Raw genomic sequence first — 24,940 nt, 5'->3', positions numbered from 1 at the left:
CACTACATTCTTTCAGAGGTGCATCCAGCTCTGTGAGCTCATAAACTCCTCCAGAAACTTAACCTGGATGACGGAGGCTTTCTGCAGTGCTTCTGACTGAGCCAAGCTGAGTTTGATGAACTGTTGTCGGTGAAGGCTGGAGAATTTCCCTCGGAACACCGTTAACAGGTTGTACATCACAATCACGCCCCCACAAAAGCAAGCTTCTGATTGGTTAACGCGGCACGAATGTACGCTGAAGTTCAGATTTTTAAAATCGAGAGATTCGCGCGTCAACCGCGCAAAACGCTCAATTCGCCCCGCGCCATTCGTGCAATTTGTGTAATTCGCAGGATGTCTATTCGTGCGTTTGCATTGACTTAACATGTAAATCACTCGCACTTGACGCGCGTTCCGCATCTGGTGTGAACGGAGCATAATACTAAAATGACTTTTGCTGCTTGTTTAAACTACAATGAGTTGAAACAAATAGTTAAGATTTTATTTTATTTATTTTTAATTGTTTTATGTTAAACCCACTTATATTTGTACAAACAATTAAGTTAACTTAATCAATTTGTGTTGGGACAACATGAAGGAATTGTTTGGGACCGAGCATTTCTTACAGTGAATGTTGACTGCTGTATTTGAACAGAAACAGACAGCTGGGCTATATCTGTTTAGCTGTTTTATAAACACAAAAGTCGCAGATGTATGGATTGAAAGGTCAGACACATCACCATCTTTTATTCCCATTCTGCAGGAAATTAATAAACACAAACACAGCCAGCCTTTGTTTAGGCAGCACAACTATGAAAGCCTGATTCATTAGGTAAACTTTTAGCTGAGTGTTTAGTGTGTGAAATATCACAGACACTGGAAAAAGCATGCGGCTGTCATCATATACACAAGATACAGTAAATAACTATAATTTGGATCAGGTATTTTCCATTATAATAATACACCTTCAGCTTCCAGTCACTGCAAATACACATCGAACTCTCTCATTCTCGCTCTCTCTCTCTCTCTAATAAGGTTAGTGGTGTCACTAAGAGCAATATGCCTTCTCTGTAATCCCTGAGCTATTACCCATGAGATGTCTGCAGCCATTATACAGCATTAGAGTGCCGTGATGGAAGCTAATTCAATGTGGACTTTTCTCTTCCATCCGCTCTCCCGCAACCAGAGAGCTCTGCCTCTCACACCGCCAGCAAAACACAAGACATAATGGCAGATGCATGCTTGCGCAAGCACACGCTGCAAAATATACCTCGCTTTCACTATTACGGAACACAACCCCTGACAATTATGCTTAAAGAGAAAAACAAGAAAACTGCAATCATACGATGTTGGCAAACTTACTTGCTTTAACTTTTTGGATAGTTGAAGATGAAACTAATACATAGTCTTCTATGTTTTATTAATATCCAAGTTCTATTTAATGAAAATAATGCTTTTTCAACATATTTCTAAACATAATAGTTGTAATAAATAATTTCTAATAACTGATTTATATTATTTTTTGCCATGATGACAGTGCATATTTTACCAGATATTTTTCAAATAACTAATATTCAGCTTAAAGTGGAATTTAAAGGCTTAACTAGGTTAATTAGACAAGTTAGGATAATTAGATAAGTCATTGTATAACAGAGGTTTGTTTTGTAGATGCTTGAAAAAAAATATTGCTTAAGCAAAGCAATAATATTGACCTTAATATAGTTGCTAAAATAAAACAAATAAGACCTTCTTCAGAAGAAAAAAAATTTCTTGGAAATACTGTGAAAATCTGTTTTTTTTTTTTTTTTTTTTTGTTTTGTTTTTTGTTTTTTTGTTTTGTTTTTTTTATTCATTTGAAATTTTTTTTTTTTTTAAATGCACAGGAAGGCAAATGATTTATTATGATATACACTCACCGGCCACTTTATTGAGTACACCTGTCCAACTGCTCGTTAGTGCAAATTTTTAATCAGCCAAGCTGATGGCAGCAAGACAATGCATTTAGGCATGTACACATGATCAAGACAATCTGCTGCAGTTAAAACTGAGCATCAGAATGAGGAAGAAAGGGGATTTAAGTGACTTTGAATGTGGCATAGTTGTTGGTGCCAGACGGGCTAGTCTGAGTATTTCAGAAACTTCTGATCTACTGGGATTTTCACGCACAAGCATCTCTAGGAGACAGAGGATGGTCCAAAAAAGAAAAAAAATATCCAGTGAGCTGAAGTTTTATGGGTGCAAATGCCTTTTTATGCCAGAGTATAGAGAAGAATGGCTAAACTGGTATGAACTGTTACAAAGGCAACAGTAACTCAAATAACCACTCGTTATAATCGATGTATGCAGAAGAGCATCTCTGAACGCACAACACGTCCAACCTTGAGGAAGATGGGCTACAGCAGCAGAAGAAGCAGTAAATTGAGGCTACAATTAACACAGGCTCAACAAAATGACCAATAGAGCATTGGAAAAATGTTGCCTGGTCTGATGAGTCTCGATTTCTGCTGTGACATTCGGATGGTCAGGTCAGAATTTGCCATCGACAACATGAAAGCATGGATACATCATTTCATGTATCAATGGTTCAGGCTGGTGGTGGTGGCGTAATGGTGTTGGGGAAATTTTCTTGGCAAACTTTGTACCCATTAGTACCAATTGAGCATTGTGCCAACACCACAGTCTACTTAAGTATTGTTGCTGATCATGACTCAGCCCTTTATGACCACAGTGTACCATCTTCTGATGGCTACTCCTAGCAGGATAAGGTGCCATGTCATGTGAATCATCTCAGACTGGTTTCTTGAACATGACAACGAGTTCACTGTACTCAAATGGCCTCCACAGTCACCAGAACCAAATCCACTAGAGCACTTTTGGAATGTTATGGAACGGGAGATTCACATCATGGATGTGCAGCCAACAAATCTGCAGCAACGGGGTGATGCTATCATTTCAATATGGACCTAAATCTTTGAGGATTACTTCCAGGACCTTGCTGCATCTATGCCACAAAGGATTAAGGCAGTTCTGAAGGCAAAAGGGGTCCAACCCTGTACTAGTAAGGTGAACCTTATAAAGTGACTGGTGTATATTATTATCAATATTACTAGTTGCAACAAAAGTAAAAATCCAATAAATAAATCAACAACAAAATTACAACATTCATTCATTTTCAGAAATTTTCTTGTCAGCTTAGTCCCTTTATTAATCCGGCATTATACAGCTGAATGAACCGCTAAATTATCCAGCACGTTTTTATGCAACAAATTCAAAAATTAAAACTTTTTTTGGGTTTCAGTTTTCATAGAGGTTTATCATATACAGGTATCACAGAAATGCAATAATCATATGTAAAAATAGAGTAATGAACTTGATAGTCTTTAATGTATTACATCTTCTGTGAATGAAATATAAATTGATTCCTATTAAAAGTTATTCATTCAGGAGCAGTGATTTTCTCTTTGTACTCCACATGATGGTCCCAGCCCTAATATATAATACATAAAATGACATCCAAAAATTATATCCATCAAATAATACATGCATTATTTATTTTATAAAAAAAATAAAAAATCTTCCAGACTTCCTAGCATCATCCTGCAGCGGTTTCACCCATCTGCCTGTGAGCGCTATCCAAATAAACTGAATTGAATTATTGAATTAAAGCAAGCAAACCCAGAGTGAGGGAGGTAGGAAATTCAGGTCGGGTCTCACAAGAAGACAAGAAAGGGGCTATTATAGAATCAATTATTTATTCAGCTTGATATATAATTATTCCAGCATTTCAAGCACCTGATAAAATGTTGCCGGGGGAGAAAGTGAACGTTTGCAAATCTACTTTGACCCTTCTTCAACCTGCTATAATGAAAATCCCAGTCAGCATTCCAGCGGTAATTAAACTTGGGGACAGCCAGTGGAATTGATGGTGAATTTTTACCGTCTCCTGGTGTCATGCAACAAGCTATTAATTTCTGACCGGGCGACACCGTAACATTACATTGGGCTCATAACATTGGAATTAAACAATAATCGAAACATGTATGCGGGACCCAGGGGAAAAAGCAAGTGTTAAAGCCAAAGACGTGTGGAGAAGGACTAAAAAGAGAGACAGGAGATCAGCGATTTTTAGAATTGCATAATTCAACATGCATTACGGGGTGTATTTTGCATGCTGCATTGTTGTGTGCATGGTGTGAATGACACAACTTGCAGTTAAATCCATGTGATAAAGATTGTTAAGTGTTAGTATCAATATGTTAGTCTTAAGGTTATCTATATGCTAGTGTGATCAAAAACAGTGACAACATTCACACTTTGAAGATATAGTATAAGCAGATTGCAGTTTGTTGCTTCCCGCCTAAATGGATCAACTTTTTGATATCACCTCAAGCTTTAGCTTCTTATCAAATCTTCTGACCAGTCAAATGCTCTCAAGTATCTGACACATCCTGCCCCGTCAAGTAGCTACTACTGCTGAAATCGATTATTATTTCACATGTAATGGTAACAGAGCTTTCAAGCCACACCTAAACACTTGCAAATATACAGTACAATATTAAAGGGTAGCCAAAACGGTGTAAATCTGAACTCCTAATTCATCACAACAATGAGAGAAAAAACCGTGGAGTTTTGAAATGCACTGTGCACACAGGGGGGAAATGAATCACACACACACATTCACAGTCAGTATAAAGGTAATTATTCAAAATTTTTCAAAATTAAATCTGTTAAATGTAGTTACGGTTTTAAAGTGCCTCTATTATGGATTATAAAAGGTTCATATTTGGGTGTTGGGAGTCGCCAGTAACAGGCTGACATGCTTGCTAGATCAAAACAAATACTTTCATTGTTTCATGTATGCAATTATTTTTACCTTATTATCTCAAAAAAATCCATCTGATTCGTTCAACAGGTCATTATTCCAAACCCCTCCTTTTCAATGATGCTAATCTGCTGTGATTGGTCTAATGATCCAGTCTGTTGTGATTACTGTGTGCAGCACATGTTGGAAACAGAACACCTATCATGGCTTGTTAATGTTGAAGCAAGAAACAATGGTACATGGTGTTTGTGTGAGCCCGATGAAGGGACACATTGATAAAGCACTGCAGTTTGTACATTATTGCACTGCTCTATTCTTCTTCATAACTCCAATCAGGGCTTAATTTGTGCCGGAACAGGTCGAATGTGAAAGCTCTGAAACCTCATTTTATTAAGCCAGATCTGTTACCCCGATCTGTTCTGGGACCTCGCAATTTACAAATTAAGCACTGACCCCAATGATGACGACAACAAACAATTCGTATCAATTGACAGTGAAATATTTTGAAAATCATAAAAAGGCTATTTTAATATGGTGGACAGTGTTGGGCTATACTGTAACGGCATTACTTTTTTACAGTAACTAATACTGTAACGCTTTACCTTTTAAAATATATTCACTCTGTTAACATTACAATGTGATGCATTTGTCCGGTATTTGGTAAATTAATAAATTTTGGCTGCAGTCTAGCCTACATTTTTCTGTTTACAATGGTGAAGCATTTTGGGATTGGTGGATGCCAACCAACCATCGTAAAAAAAAGATCTGTCGCGTATGAGGCGGCAGACTGGACAAAAGTCAAGCGAAAGCAGAGAAACCGAATATGCGCGAGGTACTATTAAGTGTGCTTGTGGGAGAGACCAAGTGCACATGAGAGAGACCAGGTGCGCGTGAGAGAGGCTAAATGTGTGCGTGAGAGAGGCTGAATGAGCACTAGGTAGTGTGTGCACGCGAGAGACTATTAACGTTGCTATTATTAATTACCATTACTAATGCTAGTATGTTTGCTGTTTCAAATAAATGTGCACACATTTGCTATCTGACTAGCAAAATGTATTAGTTTAGTAGACATTGACACATTTTTGTTATATTTCAGAACACGTTATTTAAATGTATAGTGTTGTATATCTCAGAAAATAATGTTTTGATTTATTACTGTTTTTGTTTTTTATTGTATATTTTTATAGCTGCAGATTTATTTATTTTTATACATGTTTATACATTTTTTTAACAGCAGATTTTGCTCTTTGAATAGGGTCTATGTAAAAGTATGCGGAAGGACTTTAAATTTGTCGGTAACCTGGGTCAAGCGCTTCCGGTAAACTGTATGCAATTACAAAATTGGTGCGTTTAGGGTCTGTTTTCTTTAAAAATCTGCAATCTCCAAGATAATATCCAATATAAATATATCCAATATAAAGTTGGTCTCAGATTGTACAAGAAGCACTGCTTTTTCCTTGCATTGTCTTTAAAATATGAACATTTATTTACCCCAGTATATCTAATGGAGTTTCTGTGCTAGGCTGCTAAATCTGATGGGCGCGTGCGTGTAAATGACTTTTCATCTCATTTTATGCTTGAGCAACTAAACAAATGCTAAAGTGTATTTAAATATTTATATTTTAATTACATTACAACATCAATGCTGTAAAAGGAATCATATTAAATTGCAAAAAGTCACATTAACCGTTCACCTGAAGTTTATCTGTATAGGAAGAAACACTAGCTCTGCATATAGCGTATACACAGCTTACTTTGCATAGGTTGTTAACACACCACATATAGTTTGTGGTTAGTTTGAAAATTGCTCATAGAATTCATTTTTGAGCAGCTGTCATGTTTTTGTTTTGTTTAAAATGCATAAAATAATGGTTGTCTATAGCCTAATTTGTTTGGTGCTGAGTTTTACGAAACTAATTCTGAATGATACTCAGATTACTTTCATTTGTTTATCTCATAAAGGTTTTGTGTTTTTGCATATTGTTGCTAGTTTTCATACTCAAGCGTTAAAGGAACATGTTTAACGGTTAAATACAAACTTTTGTGATGCTAAAGCAACTTTAGATTTTACTTTTTTGTTTCTGAATATAATATTCAGCTGGTTTATCCCCTTGGTATATTTTTTATTTTTGTGCTGCTGGTCTAATTTAAATAAATTAGTGTTTAAAAAATACTTTAAGTCTGTCTTGTGTTTTAGTTGTGAGAATGCAAATTAACTAAAACTGAAGCTGATAAACAGTGTATTCTCCATGCAGCACTGAAGTGATGTTATAAGGGGCATTAACGGGAGCATTAAAATGTTGTTCGACAGTTGAACCACTGGAAATTACGTTTAACAGTTTCGCTTAATTACGTTTATGCATTACTATTTGGTAAAAGTAATCGGTAAAGTAAGAGTTCCTTTTTTGAATAAAGTAACTTGTAATTGTAACTAGTTACTATTTTCAGCAACACTGACGGTGGATAGTACTTTACAGGAGATAAATGATTCAGATAGAGTAAATATTTTTTCCTTTGGGGTGAATGAAGCCTTCTTTCATGTTAAATGTCATGTGAAGTGCCACGTCATACAGGTAGGATCCGCTTTAGCACAGAGAAATGGCAGAATAAAGCATGCCGATCATATGCTCAAGTTGACAAGAACCACATGCCAGACACATTTGAATTACACTGAAAGCTGTATTTTGAGTCAATCAGATTTAGCATTTAGCATTATTATAGATGCAGCAGGCAAGGCAGTGGCGCAGTAGGTAGTGCTGTCGCCTCACAGCAAGAAGGTCGCTGGGTCGCTGGTTCGAACCTCGGCTCAGTTGGCATTTCTGTGTGGAGTTTGCATGTTCTCTCTGCCTTCGCGTGGGTTTCCTCCGGGTGCTCCGGTTTCCCCCACAGTCCAAAGACATGCGGTACAGGTGAATTGGGTAGGCTAAATTGTCCGTAGTGTATGAGTGTGTGTGTGAATGTGTGTGTGGATGTTTCCCAGAGATGGGTTGCGGCTGGAAGGGCATCCGCTGCGTAAAAACTTGCTGGATAAGTTGGCGATTCATTCCGCTGTGGTGACCGCGGATTAATAAAGGGACTAAGCTAACAAGAAAATGAATGAATAGATGCAGCAGTAATGCGCCTTTTTAAAAGAGGAAGGAGCTACTCTATGTCCTGACGTACAGTTGAAGTCAGAAATATTAACCCCCCTGTTTATTTTTTTCCCAATTTCTGTTAAACTGAGATAAGTTTTTTATTTTTTATTATTTTATTGGATTTCTAAACATAAGTTTTAATAACTCATTTAATGACATTACATAATATTTTACTAGATATTTTTCAAAACACTTTTATGCAGCTTAAAGTGACATTTAAAGGCTTAAATATGTTTAATTAGGTAAACTAGGCAGGTTAGGGTAATTAGGCAAGTAATTGTACAACCATGTTTTTTTTTGTAGACTTTCAAAAAAAAATAGCTTAAAGGGGCTAATAATTTTGACCTTAAAATGTTTTTTAAAAAATTTAAAACTGCTTTCATTCTAGCCGAAATAAAACAAATAAGACTTTCTCCAGAAGAATAAAAAAATATTATAAGACATACTGTGAAAAATTTTTTTGGTCTGTCAAACATCATTTGGAAAATATTTATAAAAGAAGAAAAAAAAATTAAATGGGGGCTAATAATTCTGACTTCAACTGTGAGTCTTCATGTCTCAGTAAAAGTACGTCAAAGCTCAAACGAAACAGAACATTTTAAACCTTTTTGACCCCTAAGAACAGCTAATGGAACTTAGCAGAAAAACAAGCTTTCTCAGGCTTTATTCGCCCTCATCCTGTTTATAACAAGTCTCAGCTTCACCGGGGGATGAAGAAGCCATTAGCCAAATGCCTGGTAAACACACAGTCTGTGATGGCTGCTATCTTGAGACAAAATCACAAGACCTCAACTCAATCAAAGTCAAGAGAGTCAAAGATCAGCTCCAGTCCAGCCAGCATCATCTGTTAATAGGGGTATCAGCAGAAAATTGTTAATTAACATCCCTTGCACTGTGCGAATGATGAGAACATATCCCTCTGTATTAGGGGAAAAAATACAGAAATGACTATCGGGAAGAGAGTAATTAGCCACAATGACTTAGCATAATCCAATACTAACAGGAAGGAGTTTGTTCAGATGCACTGAGCTGAAGAAGCGGCATCCCACACATCCACAGAGACGCTCTTCTTATGCTTGCATTGCTCGTTTTTAATGCTTATTAATGAGGCCATAATCTCAGCTTTTTCTATAGCGAGCTTTTAAGATTTGTAGGCCTTCAGAGATTTCGCATATAGGAGGCCCGGTTGACAAAATTAGCGTTTTATCATCCTGTTTTATAGTGCAGCTATTAAAAAGAAAAATGTTTGCATATTGAGGGCTGCTTGAGTTAATTAATGAATGAACAGATCGTTAGGACTGTGTTGCGTCATTCTTGGACATCTGGAAAGCACCGTAAAGACAGGTTTGGGGTATTGAGTTGGTGCAATGGGAGCAGAATGGTGGATTTTATCATGACCTCTATAAAAAAGGGAAAAAGGGTTGAACAGGTTTTAAGGCCTCAAATTCTTCTACGGTGGATTCAGCTTCTTTGGCTAACCCGCAAGGTCTCCATTAAAGGTAATATATTGTAAAAACGGCTGTGCCAGCAAGTCTCCCCGTGGGTAAAATGTCAAGCTGTCATTTAGTGGCGTGAAGCACATTCTCCAAGACACTAGAGATGACATGAGTTTGAGACCAATGCCATTTGCCAATCAGGCCCTCAGTATTTCTGTCAACTTAACATGCTCACTTTTCAATAAAAGTGATGAACGAGTCCAAAAATAGGCTGACTCTCAGAGTGAAAATGTCTGATTTGGAATGTACATTAAGCCTGGTTCACACTGAAAATTCATGTTGCTATTGTGTGACAGTTAGTGGGGGTTCTCGCGGTGGTCTGTTAAAGAGCCTCTATTTTGCATTATAAAAGGTCATATTTTGGTTATGAGAGAGTCTGCAACAACAGTCTGATATGCATCCATAGTCAAAAAGCAATTTCATTGTCTTATAATATGCATTTATTTTTACTTAAATATCCTACCGACCCCCATATGATTTGTCTGTCTGTTGTGATTGGTTGACTGGGTTCAGTGCGAGACAGCAAGAAACACCCACCATGGCTATGAAGTAGCACGCTTAGTATGTGAGAGCCCAATTCAGGAAAGCAGTAAAGCAATGCAGTTAAACACCAGCATATTACTCTACTCTTTAACCTAACCCCAAGTAATAACAACAACACATATTCAATATTAATCAATACAGTAGCAAAAGTTGAACTATTTTGAAAACTAACCGCGCAGCTTGTGAGAAACAGCTGATGGCAGCTATAGTAAAGATAAACCGCAGAGGATCGCGAGTTCAGAAACGCATTTAAATCGGTAAAGGAAGCACGTGTTGTGTTTTCTACATGGACTTTTGACGCAATAAGTGAAAAGCCCAACAAAGATTTTACCTGAGAGATACAGTACAAGCACTGATCTATAATAGATATGTAATTACAAGCTGTGTGGAGCGATTACAAGTTACAACACACAATTAAATACATATTTTGCAAGCTAAACAAAACAAGGTAACAATTTGAATTATGTTATGATCTGGATGAAGAAGAAACTGGTCCATATGAACTGTAACAGTTACTGACAAAGTCCCTGTCAAAGTTTGACAAAGTACCATACATTTCAGTCTTTGCTGATTCATCCTTTCAAAGCAAACGGCTGGCAAATCCCATATTGCAGTGTAGGTTACTGTATTAAAAATCTGAAAAATGACAGGAACAAACACAGCACATGGTTGGGTCTACTGTGATATTGTTGTGACAGCCGAATCTCCATTTGTCAGTGATCGTCATCTTTGTGTCATGATCAGTCCTGTGATCCTCCATGTTCCGCTAGTGTCTGAAGAGAAAGGCGCGTTCATGTTTCACAAGTTCCGGCACTTCATATTTGATGATGTACCGTATACCGTATCAACGTTGATGTGTTCAAGCAAAAGATTCGAACCCAACACAATTCATGTCATTCCAAGATAGTGACAAAAATAAATATTTTGAGAGAAAAAGATTGTATATAAATGGAAAAAAAGGCCATGAGACACTGAGTCGACTTCAAAGAAACAGTGGCAACAAAAGCTGCTTGTATTGTTTCCTCTTGTCAACGGATTCCGGGCCAAAAAGCTTAATAACACAGCATTTAAGGGATTGACTGTCTACATAGCAGGTGTCAGTTCTCTTTATTCATCATTCAAAAAGTGTCACTGTAACGTGCGTAAACAGTTTGAACAAGGCTTTAAAGCACTAGGCCTGGCATTAACATCCATATCTGGCAATCTGTTTGCAGCATGAAGGTGCTAAATACAGGTGTAAAAGGGTCAAATTGTGATTCAGGCACATCGAATGACAAATAGAGGTAGTTGAAACTACTTTTGATCACATTATGGTTGTAGTGCAAATGCCTGCACATCGAAAAACAACAACTGTGAAGGACCACCTACTCACCTATCAATCAAACACTGAGTTAAAAGCAGTAGTTAAATTTTGCTGGCTGTGTATAAAAGGATACTATAATACTACGTGCAAAGCTAAGTTACTTTTAAAAGACATAAACAGTTGTATTTAGCTATAACATATTCAATTCCTCAGAGGTGACAGTAATAGGCATGGGCCGGTATAAGATTCTAACGGTATGATAATGTCACAATCACCAGCAATCCAGGCTTGTAGGTCGCTGGGAATCATTCACTTTCACTCAGGACTGCAAATCTGTCAACATATGGACTACAAATCCTGTCATGCACCCCACACTCACATCTATTCCAGTTTTACTGCTGATTTGTAACACACACTTTAAAAGTAGCACACGCTTTCCTTGTCTTGCCATGTTTGACCCTTGCCTTGTTTTATTGTTTATTTTTGTCTGCTGCCTGCCCTTTGACCATATGTTCGTTTACTGACCATGACTCTGGATTCTCTGTATACATCTGTGTTGATGTTGATGATGAAAAGGCGGCCTTTGCAGTAGCAGTAAAGTGCATTCTCAGTAGCCATATCTGTTCATAGCTCTGGCTACATAATTCGCGATCTCCAGAAACGTACGTAGGGCTATGTTTTTAGAATGAGTCTATGTTCTATGTATGTGTGCTCATACTGAAACATCATTGAAACGTTCTTTTATTTAACAGACACTTACAGATTTAACAGACACTAGCAGACACTTTAGTGTGTTTAATAGCAACATGACAGATTGTAACAGCCAAAGTTCAAGTAAAAGAGCTCCTTCCCTAAAATAAATTGGGAACACACTGCCATATTAAACAAAGTGCAAACTCTTGATCCTTTGATCCAAATCTGCAAACAGGCTCTCATTCTCTCACACACACAACCAATTTAAGAGCTTTCTGCATAATTGCAACAAGCAAATTCCCATCTCTACTCTACTTTACTGCATTGCTTTTCATACTTTAATATCTTCACAATCATAATTCTAAACTGACAAAAAAAAAACACACGATGAAAACGATCCATGTAGGTGTTTGTTGTATAAACCTGCCATTTACAGCTAAAATGATCCACAGTTAGCATTAGCAATCCATGACACAAATGCCTGAGAGACAGCTGAAGTTTATAAATGTCCTTGATACTACGAGCACGCACGTATAAACGACTCGTTCCCATGTGTACATAAATTCATCGAATCAACTTACTTAGGTCACCAGCCATGAATATAAATTTGTTTGATTAGACTCTCGACAAACATTGAAGCGAATATCTTTTGTAACGGAAAAGTTCTCTGTGCTGGCATTTGCTACTGTCAGCCTAGCGTAGATACCCCAGAGGACTCTGAAATGTCAATTGTCTGTAATTAGAAAGCTGGCATATTCATTCACGAGGCTTTGTTTCCTTGTCACGAAACCCGGGTCCTTATGGTCTTTTCATTAGCCATATTGTTTATCAGCCATATGTGTGTGTGTGTATGTATAACGCCTGGGACACAATCAACCCTTACGAAAAAAAAAGAACCCGTTTGATTGCACACCGTGTGAAGTCGCTAAAATTATAAGTCATTGTTGGAAACACAGAGAACTGATTGAGGATGAAGGGTTTTAGGGGGACTTGAGAGGGAGTGGATTGAAAGCGAGGAGCGAAGAGAACAATGATCTCCTTTACTGACACTGTTGCCAGAGGCTGAGAACGTGAGAGAGAGAGAGAGAAACAGAGAGAGTGAGAGAGAGAGAAAGAGAGAGAAAGAGAGGGCAGGGCTCAACTCTCCATCTTCTCTGGATTAAAATTAAAAGAGCCTGCTAGCTCATCTTCTGTCTGTGGGAGATCTGGATGCTCGAGTGGCTCTCGGTATCTCTGGGCGTTTTTGAGGACCTGAGAATGAAAATTGATGCCAGGGCTCCGGCTCCGTCAATCCCTTCATGCGCTTAACAGAATGTCTGCAGTGCCCACATATTCATCACTTTTTATCTACTTGAGCAAGTGGGGGTGTGCTAAAGCTACATACAGTTGAAGTCAGAATTATTAGCCCCACTGAATTATTAGTTCCCTTATTTATTTTTCCCCTCAATTACTGTTTAACAAAGAGAAGATTTTTTCAACACATTTCTAAAAATAATAGTTTTAATAACTCATCTCTAATAACCGATTTATTTTATCTTTGCCATGATGAGAGTACATAATATTTGACTAGATATTTTTCAAGACACTTCTATACAGCTTAAAATGATCTTTAAAGGCTTAACCGGGTTAATTGGGTTAACTAGGCAGGTTAGAGTAATTAGGCAAGTTATTGTGTAAAAATGCTCTGTAGACTATCGAAAAAAATTGCTTAAAGTGGCTAATAATTTTGACCTTAGAATGGTGTTTAAAAAATTAAAAACTGTTTTTATTCTTGCTAAAATAAAACAAATAAGACTTTATCCAGAAGAAACAATATTATCAGACATACTGTGAAAATTTCCTTGCTCCGTTAAATATCATTTGTGAAATATTTAAATAAGAGAAAAAAATCAAAGGGGGGCTAATAATTTTGTCTTCAACTGTATATTCAGCAGTTGGTGGGTTCCCATCCAGTTGAAATGTTCTGCACTGTAAAAAAATTAATGAAATAAATGAAACTTCCAGACATGTTAAGAATATAGTTTTGTTTTCTGAAATAATGACTCAAAATTAGGTGGGTTTTTCATTAAAGCAAGCTAAATTATCTGCCAATGGGGTAGTCAAAATTATCTTGGTTTTATTTTGAAATACGATTATTTGGTTAGACAATTTTCACTATTATCCAGTGGCATATTACTTGAATATTATTAAGATATTGGTTAGTACTTAAAAATACATATTCTGCATGATCTTACTCCACATTCCAGATCTTATCCAATGCTATTAATAAGAAGCAAAGGGTTGGTTAAAACAAAATGTGACCAGTTATTTTACAACATTGGCCAATTATTTTTGTTTATTTTAAGGGGGAAACATACTTTTACATATACATACTTTTGACAAATTAGTTCTGAGAACTAAACCATATGTTTACTTTTAGTCAAGATTTTTTTTTTTTTTTTAGATATTTGTACTACAAAAAAAAAGATTTTACTTTTTTACTTTTAGAGATAAAAAATTACTTTCCAAAAACTTTCAGAAAACATAACTTCTAATCGATTCATGTTGAAGTGGGATTTTATGCACTGATGGCACCCAAATCAAAGTTTTGAAGCAGAATGGACATTTCAATATGCTCCGAGTCACACTGCTACATTTCCCTTCTCTTTGGAGTTGTGTTTTTTCGGGAGGATAAGCCCAGGAGATCTCAGTGACTGAGTGGTATGGTGAGCTGCTGGATATGATGCCACAATTCGAATTAATGTTTAATAAGCGAATGATTGTTTATTCTGTGTGTTTGTTTGCTGTATGCAGTTGCTAGACAGATGCAATTTGATGATTTCATATATTCTTTATATCTCTATAAGCTATATCAGCATGAATGCAGCTATATTTCAAGGCAAAAATAAATCAAATTAATTTAAGGGTTTTTTAAATAATACTTTTCTACAATGCACAATTTTATAACAATAAAAAATATATAAAACCAAAACAATAAAAATGCATTAAAAAAAAATCTTTTTTTTTTTCCACCCGCTTCGAATGTTAGCACTCGATTAAATGGAAATTATCAGTGGTTATCGGCTGATAGATATGGGCCAGTAGGAGCATTTCTATGCCTACTGGTAGGCTCAGAAGACTGTTATCATCAATCCACATGGTTAATTAGCTCTACTAATAGAGAAGACTCCGGATGCAGATCTGTTTTTACATTACTGTGACAGTTGGGTTTAGGGTTGGGGTACACTGTAAAAAATGAATCTGCATTTTAGTTTCAGAACATGATTTTGTAAGTTGAAACAACAAAGTTGGTATTTTAACTAAACCTGGAAAGAGCTAGTCTAAACTGTCTAAACTAGTCTGTACTAGAGTGCTTTTTAACTTACCTTAAAAACATATTCTGAACCAGCATCCTTTAATTTGAGCTTCAAACTTCCAATCCAGCAGGTGGCAGAATATGCATTATTTGCAAGTTTGCCAACTGCTGGTTAAACAGAAGAAGTTGGACACATGAGAAATTTTTCACTAGATTTTTAAAATTGTTTAGTCATCACATTTGGCAAGTAATGCTTCTTCGAATGTGTGTTATACCTTGTACAATGATATACATGAACTAATTGTCAATGTATCATTCCTAGTATAAACGCGTAGCAGTGTGAAACATTTGGTCTTGATAAATTAAGGGGAGCTGCAAGTTTCACTACAACCAATCAACGAATTGTCATAAGTCACAAAAAGCTGAAGCACTGCCATAACGCAAGTAATGATTTGTAGGCACACTGTTTGCACTATTGCTGAACTATTTATTGTTAATAAACTTTAACTTGCGTTTGGATCCATTTGACTGTGTATCATAATGTTGTCTGTTCTATTTCTAATTTAGTAAATTTGCTAGATTAAGTTCAGTAAGCTTGATAATGTAAGTTAATATTTAAACTAAACTTGGCAAGTTCTGCTAACTTGATAATGTAAGTTAACCTATTAAAAATAACATTTGCAAGACTAGTTAACCTGAAATAAGCAGTTGGGTCAATTTTTTTGTCAACTAAATATTTTAATCAAGTGAATAAAACTTAACTGAGTCAATGCAACAAGATGACTAAACTAATTTAAGTTGAGTGAACAATTAATTTTTACATTGAAGGGGTAGATGTTAATAAAATACAATTAATGAATAATATAAATAATTCTCATGGTTAATCAGCTATACTAATAGAGATCCAGATCTGTTTTTACATTACTGTGATGGTTGGATTTAGGCTTGGGGTAGGGATTAATAAAATACAATTAAAGGGAAATTTCATAAATAATATAAATAATTCTTGTTAACCCTCGGCCGAAGCCATGTGTGATCTATAACTGATTATCCATTTGGAGAGATGATAACAGCCTTCTGAGCCTATAAATGCAAAAGGCCCTTACTAGACCATATCTGTCAGCTCATAACTACTTATAATGCTCATTCAATCAAGTGAAGAGATTTCAATCATTTTTTTTTTTTGAAGATCTTTCTTTATTTAAAAAAAAAAATCTATCATTTTTAAAGGATTCACATTTTTAGAATAATTATTCAAAGTTTTAGCAGATTAAAACAGTTGTCTTGTAACATTAAAATAGAGTACTGTAAAAGTACTTGTTTTTAGCAAATGACAATGGCAAAATTTTCTGTCGGGGAAGCATATACAACAGTATCTGGACACACACATCTGAAAAACAGGCAAAACAACACTAAAAAAATGATTCAAAGATGATTCCTTGGATTTACTAAATTTTTTCAAGTTAAGGGGTTGTAAACAATGAATTTGAGCTTTGAGTTTGAATTCAATACATAAAAGTTGTTTGCAACGATTTTGTCTGCATCATTAAAAAAGAGAGAAAATACTCAGTGAGTGGAAATTCTGTTTTTTTTAAAAATGCCTTGGTTCAAGATAATGATCGATAGAGAAGCAACGCAGACGTCAAACAGCAGTTTATCTGAATTCATTTATAATTCTGACTAAATAAAAAATGCATACACATGCATGATGTTTTTAAACTTTATGTATTATTTAAACTGTATACAATAAGATTTTGAACACAGCTCAAAAAAGTCATATAAGCAACACATGAAAATTGAACATTTAGTGCACCTTCAGCAACAGGGTAAGAAACCACTGCTGTAATAGTCTTCACACAAAAGCAAGAATGTGTATTATGCATAATCGCATAATATTGCTCACAGCAGCAAGTCTATAATTGTCTTATTTATAATTGAGGTTGAGTTTGTTGCACAAAATGTGTTTTGATGGCTGTAGAATAATTGAAACTCCTCAGACACGTTACTGTGCTAGAAACACATTACAGCACCCTACTGGATTTTGTTTTTCTAAAGTAATCCCATTTAAACTTACTTGTTTAAAGTTTTTTATTTAATAAAAACAAACACCTACAAGCACAAGCTGACCTCACTTACCAGCCAACTACATCTACAAAACGAGTCTTAATCTGAAGACATAAAGACAGAGAGAGACAAAGAGAAACTCTCAGAGCGACAGAGAGGAACAGCGCGAGTCCTTCAAGGCTGTGGAACACAATGGAAACTTGAACGTGGATCTGTGAAATCACCATGGGAACCAACGCTTTCAACTGGTGTCTGTCAATAGATACTTTATCATGAAATCGTCCTATTAGGTTTGGAAAGAAACACTCTGGGAAAGAAAAAGAGGCTGACAAAGCTAAAAAGCCCTGCCAAAATCTCTGAAACAAAAGTACTTACTGTTTTATTCAGTCACTTTAGTTTATTCGTTTGATTTAGTCTAGAAATGTATCTGACAAATATTCACTATGACACTTATAGATTAAATCATAGAATAAAGGCTGACCAAGACAATTTGGCATGTAAAGATATGCATTGTGTTCCTACTTGAAGTATATGATGCTCTATTGAATATCCTATTAATCAAGAAATCCTACACAAAATTTAGTTTTGCAAAGTTGTTTCACAAAAATAGCATTCAGAAAGACTTATTCATTTTATTCATTTATTTTATTATTATTATTATTGTTGTTGTTGTTGTTGTTGTTGTTGTTAATATTATTATTTTTAATAATAATAATAATAATAATAATAGTAATAATAATAGCCATGCTTTACATTAAGTGGCCTTAACTAATATGTACCCACACCGAAATTAATGGTTTGCTACAATGTACTTTTTGAGTAAATACATGCTTTTACACTGTACTTATGACTTATTAAATACCTGCATTTAATTATATATGTAATTAATTTCTGATTGGTCAGTCGCAACATTCCAAGGTATGTTATCCCAAGAAAACAAATAATTCAGGCTCATCCAGGAACTTTAAATCACTTTAATTATTTTAATCATTTTATTTTCTTGTTTCTTTTATTATTGTTTATGTAAAGCACTTTGATTTACCATTGTGTAAAAATGTGCTATATAAATAAACCTCCCTTGCCTTATTATTATTATAATCATTATTATTATTATTATTAGTAGTAGTAGTAGTAGTAGTAGTAGAAGTAGAAGTAGTGGTAGCAGTAGTGGTGGTAGTAGTAGTAGTAGTAATAATAATAATCATAATAATAATAATAATAATAATAATAATAATAATAATAATAATAATAATAATAATAATAATAATAATAATAGAGCACCAAATTAACATTTCAAAATGATTTCAGAATGACTTACTTAGCTGGCACACCCCTAACCCAATTGTCCTAGGAAGATGAGCAAATTGTCCTAAAGTGTACAAATGTGATCATACGAATTCAAATGATCAGCCACTAAATCAAAAAGTTACAATTTGCAGAGAGATTGCATTAGAATTACAAGTAGGTGTGTTTTGCATGCTATTAAATAAAATATCAAATAAACATTATATATGTTTATATATGCTACACAGTAGTCTGATTGGTCAGTCACAACATTCCAAGGTATGTTATCCCAGGATAACAACCGCTAAATAACACAGGCTCATATGGGAACCTCAAATCACCTAGACCATCAATCAGTGAATAACTTCAAGTCCATAAACATGCAGCCACATTCATAATGTATGTATCTGCATGTCTGTCACACCATAGTTTTTTTACTTTTTGGTGATGTCCTGTTAATGAATAATACGTAAGTTTGTGAATACTCCATCAGCTGTTTTCGTTTCTGTCAGCTTTGTGTTTAATTAAAGATTTAATATACTATTACGGCTTAAAACAATGTTTTGTATCTAGTTTGTATTTTTTGTGACAAGTAGACATTTAATAAATGGTATAAAGTGCATACAAGACAGTTGTTTTCATAGAATAAAGGCCTTAAGTATTATACAACAGCCCTCGGTTTCATGTCAGGCTGCTGAGAAGTATGTCGGGCTTTATTCTGGGGTAACAACATCTGGATGTACTTTATCCCTAACATATATATTAATTTAGGAAGCTTTTTTATCCAAAGCAACTTGCAGGCAAGACTGGCTATGCCTTATTATTATCTTTTGCAGGCAATTTGCACCACTTACCACAGCAGGTACGACTTTAATTCAAATTTACAGCAAATATCTGCCCTATAATCAACAATCAACACGTTCAGAATGCAATGTTCTTAGGACTCATAAAACACAATGAGTTTTAAGTTCCAGTAATACGCCACTTGAGTTGCTACATTTGTTGATGGCATGGAGTTCTCCCACTCATCCTGTCTGAATTCAAGCCCAATCCTTTACTGTTAGAAAAACACGGCTGTTTGTGGGATTGGAGCAGAGCTAAGCTCTCACAGAGGGAGGTTTCTGGTGTGGGGGAAATGGCAGGGATTTCCTTCTGCGTCCTCCAAGTGGGGCTGGCAAACGGAGGATTTTCTCAGCTGAGAGATGGACAGAAGGACACAAAAATCCTCTTTGCAGTCCTCATTGACAGTGGCAGGATGCTGAAAACTGCGCATCAGTGAAGGAGAGAAAAGAGAGCAGGTGGAGAAACCTTCAGACAGGTGTTTAGCCCATGTCCTGAAGCCATGAATCCTTCACACAAAGACAGATTTACTGCTTCTCGACTCTGACGTTTGCTTGACGAATGGCGCATGCTGGACATGTAAACATGGCAAAACTAAATAAAAAAAAACTACACGAATGACATCTCAGCCAAATACAGAGGCAGTAAAGTAGTGCTTTGTTTTATGTTATTGAGTCATGCACGTGGGCAGATGTAAACATGGAGGATTTCATGATGCAGAGCTTTTTGTTTGTTTAACTGCATGTTGTAAACGCCAGAAGGGAGGATATTAAACAAGAGAATGTTTTCAGTCATGCCCGTGTGTTTATAAAAAGGACTGCTTTTTTGTTTTCATGTGAGCATGTGTACTACAGTAGTAGCATACCGCTGAAAAAAAAAGATAGCATATGTTGTGTTTAGAATACTAATTGGGTGCAGGGAAAGCTATTGAGCCCTAGAGAATTATTAACTAGCAATAGGAATCATCATGAGTGTCAAAACTCTGATCCCCTAATGCTTCTTTGAAAAGATATGTTTACACTGACTTAGAATATTTTTTATTAAAGACATACAATTTAAATAATGCAATTTAAATAGGCAATAATATTGTAGCTTGTTATTTCAGAATACTTTTCAAGCTTATTAGCATATTTGCTTTTAAACAAAATTTGGGGAAAGTTGATATCTGCTCTGACATATATATTTATAACTGTACATATAGTGTATCTGTGCACATTTATATCTTACCATACTGTAGGAACAACTGTATTCAGTTTAAAGAAAAAAATAAATAAATTATTGTCCAATAGACTAATGGAAATAATTTGGATTTTAAAAAAAACATTTGCATAAAACTATATCACTTTAATAATCTGTCAAAAATATCCCTAAATACAAAAAAACTGCTTGTTAAAAAATAACAATAATAATAATAAATTATATATATATATATATATATATATATATATATATATATATATATATATATATATATATATATATATATATATATTTACATACACACACACAGTAACATCAATTACTTTACAATGTACCTTTACATTACAAGTAACTCAAGTTACGTAATAATAGTTACTCTTAGCTTTTATAGAGTAAAACAATGCATTTTTAAAAAGTTATAATATTTCAGTTTTTTTTTTTTTTTGAAAATGTAATGCGAGTTAAATTTTTTAAAATTAATTACACTGTAAAAAAAAATCTGTTATTTCACTTTTTTTCTGGCAACTAGGGTGAAAAACTTAAAATAGCGAACATTAAATTACAGAAAATTACCATACAATTACAGAAATGTCCTTAAATTTTAATATCCTGTAAATTTCTGGAATTTAATGCCTGTTTTTTTATGGTACATTTCTGTAATTTAATGCCAATTAGTTTATGATAAATTTCTGTAATTTAACACCTAATTTTTTACTTTATGTAAAATAACAAATTTTTTCAAAGAGTATCTTATAAAAAATTAAATGCTGAATTAAAATTAGTTACAATCACGCCGTCAATGAGATAATGTGTCCCTTATTTTAAACGCTACAATAAAAACAAAATGCAGTAGCAGAAATTATTCTACTTGAAAAGTTGTTTAAAAAGTTTTATGTAAAGATGACAATGTTGTCTAAATTATTCAAACAGATTAAAAAAAAAAAAAAAAAAAAGACTAAAAACACCAGATTATTTATGCCGGGCCAATAGTTGGCGATATTGCTTTTTAAAGAAACACTACTTGACCACTACTTGACAGACACAACAACAAAACTACAGCATAGTATGTGCACATGACAGTACTTGACCATAATTGGAAGATGCATAAACTATATTTGTCATCCCCATTATACCAAAATATGACTGTTGTTTTCAAAAACACATATTTTTTTGATTCTCTAAAATCCATGCTATCATGTAAATTAATAATCAAAATACAAAACTGCATATATGTTATTCTGTTTTAAAGTCATTTACTCTAAAAATCATTACATTTTTATCAACCCTCATCCAATGATAAAGTTTTTCGGTGTCCCACTGTTTACAGCTGGTATTTTTAGCATTGCGATGCATTCGCTGAAACCCACAGAAACATGACATCTCATATCCTAGTGTCAGTTCAAAGTGTGCTGTTAATCCTAAGAGCAGCTGTCCAGAGTTATCCTCTCGCCTCATGCCCAGTCATGCCCACTTTTTCCCTCTTCTTTCCACACGCTTCATCTGCATTGTAGATGGGATTACGCCATGCCGCTGAGAACTTGTCTAAACAAAATGCATCCTGGTTCCTGGAATCCAGTAAGTCTGTTTTGCGTGTAAACTAACCAGGATAATTTACTGTCAGTTTACAGCGTTGGCAGAAAAGGAAAGCCGACTCTAATCTGGTTTGTCTGCTTAAGCGAGAGTGACTCTGGACACGATTGCAAGGAATCAAACCCACACACACACACACACTCCCGACCCAAAACTGCCGGCCCCGAGGGGGTTCAAAACACACACCGTCACGCAAGCAAATCAAATCAGTAGTGAGACAGAGAAAGAGAGAGAGAGAGGAGAAGAGGAGGAGGGGAAAAAATGGGATTTCTAAAAAATACTGCAAGGATGGATGGATAGATGGAAGAAAGCCAGTAAAAGGAGTTAAAAGAGTGAGGGAGATCGAGCAAAACAACAAAGCCAAAGTGTAGCACACAGGGAAGATGAGTTGAGTTAAAAGAAAATGGATGGAATCAGGAAGGAGCACTTTAGACCAATAAATCACCCGCAAAGAGCCCCTCTACTGAAACCGTAACACTGAGAGAACTACGAGGCCACTTTAAAGCAACTCATTCCCTAAATGTCTGGCTGTGTCGTGTACACAAACACCTCAAAAAAGAGCTCTCTCTCCCTCTTATGCTTATCATGCACAAAAGCTGTTGACTCATGGGAAGGCACGGGTTCTGTTTGCTTTCAAAATGAATGAAGGTGGAAGAGTTTGTCTGAAAGCTGAAAAGTGATATGAACATTGGAGCCCCAAAAGTCTGAGAACACATCGACAAACTGAGGTTGAAAAAAAAAAAAAAGACAAAATTACTGGATTTCAGGGTCTCAGCTTTTCACGGCAAACTTTTGGATTTTATGAAGCTTGTACTTGTGTAAAGCTTGTACTTGTGTGATGACAATTTTTTTTTCTCATTGTGCAATAATAATATACAGTTGTTTACTCTCTCTCACACACACACACACATTTACAAAAATTCCCATTTGCTGATAGTAAACATTTTTATGGATTGAAAATGTTGTCTTTTTTCTTTAATCATCTGCAATTCACTAAAACAGTGTTTATTAAATGTAACAAATTTTATTTTTGACTTTATGAGATTATTTTTTTTAATCCCATTTAGCTATGGCCTGAAGCTATGGCCTAGTCTTCCGGGGTCCCACAGCACCATTTTTACATACATAATTTTTTTTTTTTTTTTTTTTTGCTGGATCAAATTAACTTTTCCTCAATACATCAATCAAATTGATTAAAAGTATTGAGTTAAACTTTGAATATATATATATATATATATATATATATATATATATATATATATATATATATATATATATATATATATAAAAATATATATGTATGTATATATATATATATATATAAATATATATGTATGTATATATATATATATATATATATATATATATATATATATATATATATATATATATATATATATATAAATATATATGTATATATATATATATATATATATATATATATATATATATATATATATATATATATATATATATATATATATGTATGTGTGTGTGTGTGTGTGTGTGTATATATATATGTAATGAAGTTCACGGCCCTTTGGCCGCCGGGAAGAAGGAGGCGGAGAACCGATGTAGTTTTAAAATATTTATTATAATATGAACGGCAGCTCCTCACGGAGACTGCCATCTAGACCAAAACAAACGGACATATGTATATATATATATATATATATATATATATATATATATATAAGATATGTATACATATATATATATAAGAGCTATATATAATACAAGTATATTTAAGGCAAAGGGTTTATTTTTAGATTGATCTGATGATTGGTTCATTCCACTTTCTCATATTTCATTCTTTTCCCCTTTCAGTCTCAAGAAGCAGAAGGCGATTATTTTAAATGTCAGACAACATAGAGCAGAGTGTGGTAAAGCAGGGAACAGTGGAATCCTGAAGCTCTGACAGCAGGGGCATTGAGGACGGACAGGGGTAAAGGAGAAGCTCCACCTGGGCAGCTGAAAAGCACACAGAATGAGAGCAGGAGGAGAATGTAGTGATGAAAGAAGAGCAGTTACATTCACCCAGGTCTATATTTGAGGGAGGCATTCTCACCTGGGCTCACAGTAACATCAAGAAATCACAAGAGGAGGATATTTCTAACATGAGTCTGACAGCTTGCTCTTACACTCAATGGTTGAACCAGAAATCTGTCACTGAACAGGCCAATGTTGAATGAGAAAGAGGATTGCATGTTGTTTCCATTTAGGTCACAGGTATGTTTAAGCAAAGCACTATTCTGATTTAGAGGGAGTAGCAATGTGATTGCAAAAAATAAATGAAAAAAAATATAGTAAATAATAATAATGATAATTCCAGAAAATATTAAAGGTGCTGTAGGTGATCTGCCAGAATGCTAGCGTTAGCATAATAGCTTAGAAATCGACGTCACTCCCTTGCCATCCAAAGCCACACCTCCTTAAGTCATGAATGCACAAACGGTAATGAGGACAGACAACCTTATATAACACTAGATCATGTCAATCATCAATTAGAAAACTCAATGGAGACACGCACTTTGTCCAGTGTAGTTGTTGACAGGTCAGCGGGTGCGGGAATTGTATTTCCTCAAAACTGGTATTGGGATAAAGTTGTTTTTTTATTCGCACATTCGGTCTTTCTCCTCATTAATATAATTACAGAAAAGTATTATTTGCAAATTCTAAATAGTAAAATCATATAAT

At 34.9% G+C, this 24,940-nt stretch overlaps 2 protein-coding genes across 3 annotated transcripts in view; one reads left to right on the top strand and one right to left on the bottom strand.

Moving 5' to 3' along the window:
* clstn2a (calsyntenin 2a) overlaps positions 1–24,940 on the bottom strand; it is a 445,439-nt gene that overhangs the window by 270,533 nt on the left and 149,966 nt on the right. The window lies entirely within an intron of this gene.
* LOC141378646 (uncharacterized) overlaps positions 1–24,940 on the top strand; it is a 471,123-nt gene that overhangs the window by 444,297 nt on the left and 1,886 nt on the right. The gene's annotated exons all lie outside the window — the stretch shown is intronic.

Source organism: Danio rerio, chromosome 2 (genome assembly GCF_049306965.1).
Source record: "Danio rerio strain Tuebingen ecotype United States chromosome 2, GRCz12tu, whole genome shotgun sequence".
NCBI classification, from domain to species: Eukaryota; Metazoa; Chordata; class Actinopteri; order Cypriniformes; family Danionidae; genus Danio; species Danio rerio.
The sequence above is the reverse complement of the archived record's forward strand: the minus strand, read 5'-3'. Positions and strand labels throughout refer to the sequence as shown.